Raw genomic sequence first — 793 nt, 5'->3', positions numbered from 1 at the left:
ATTGGGGCCAAATCTAGAACAGAAACACCCGCCCGCTAGGGGGCGCTCGCCAGGTCCGAGGACTCGGCAGGCTTCTCAGTTGCAGGGGTGGGTGAGCTGAGACAGGAGGACGGGGAAGAGAGACAGCGGGACAGAGGGACTGGGGGAAGGTCATTGGAGGTGGAGGCCGAAAGGTCACAGGTCAGACAAAGGAGGGCCGGGGAGGTGGGGTAGGACATTGAAGGCAGAGCGGACCATCAGATGCGTATTTCGCAGAGGTCCTCGGGGTGTGGACACCGGCCAGGTGGTGGCAGAGGATGCCCGCAGGGGGAGTACATGGAACTGGTGGGAGAAGACAGAGCCTGGCCTAGAGCAGGAGGGTCAGGCACAGCAGGACAGAGTCAAACAGGAGAGAGATGAAATGCAGAGGGGAGCTTCTCTCAGACAGAGGGAGACCAAGAGGGCGGGCTGGTTGCGGACCGCTGACTTGGAGACACCCGAGTGCGAGTGTCAGGTGTGCAGGTGAAATAACAGGACGCTGGGGACCAGCAGTTGGCATAATGGCTATGTCGCTGGACTCCCATGTAGTCGACCACGGTTCAAGTCCCAACCCAACAGCCAGGTGCATGTGTGTGCCCAAAATCCCAAGAGGAGAAGGGATTGCAGCATGGCCATCCCCCCAGAGGGGTGATTTCTCACTTTCTGTCTCTGTCTCCCTCTGTCTCTCTAGCGAGGGCATAAGACTATAGAATCTCAAACCAAAAAAAAAAAAAAAAAAAAAAAAAAAGAAAAAGAAAAAAAAATTCAACCTTTT

Source organism: Tupaia chinensis, unplaced genomic scaffold (assembly GCF_000334495.1).
Source record: "Tupaia chinensis unplaced genomic scaffold, TupChi_1.0 Scaffold140464_1, whole genome shotgun sequence".
Classification (NCBI taxonomy): Eukaryota; Metazoa; Chordata; class Mammalia; order Scandentia; family Tupaiidae; genus Tupaia; species Tupaia belangeri.
The sequence above is the reverse complement of the archived record's forward strand: the minus strand, read 5'-3'. Positions refer to the sequence as shown.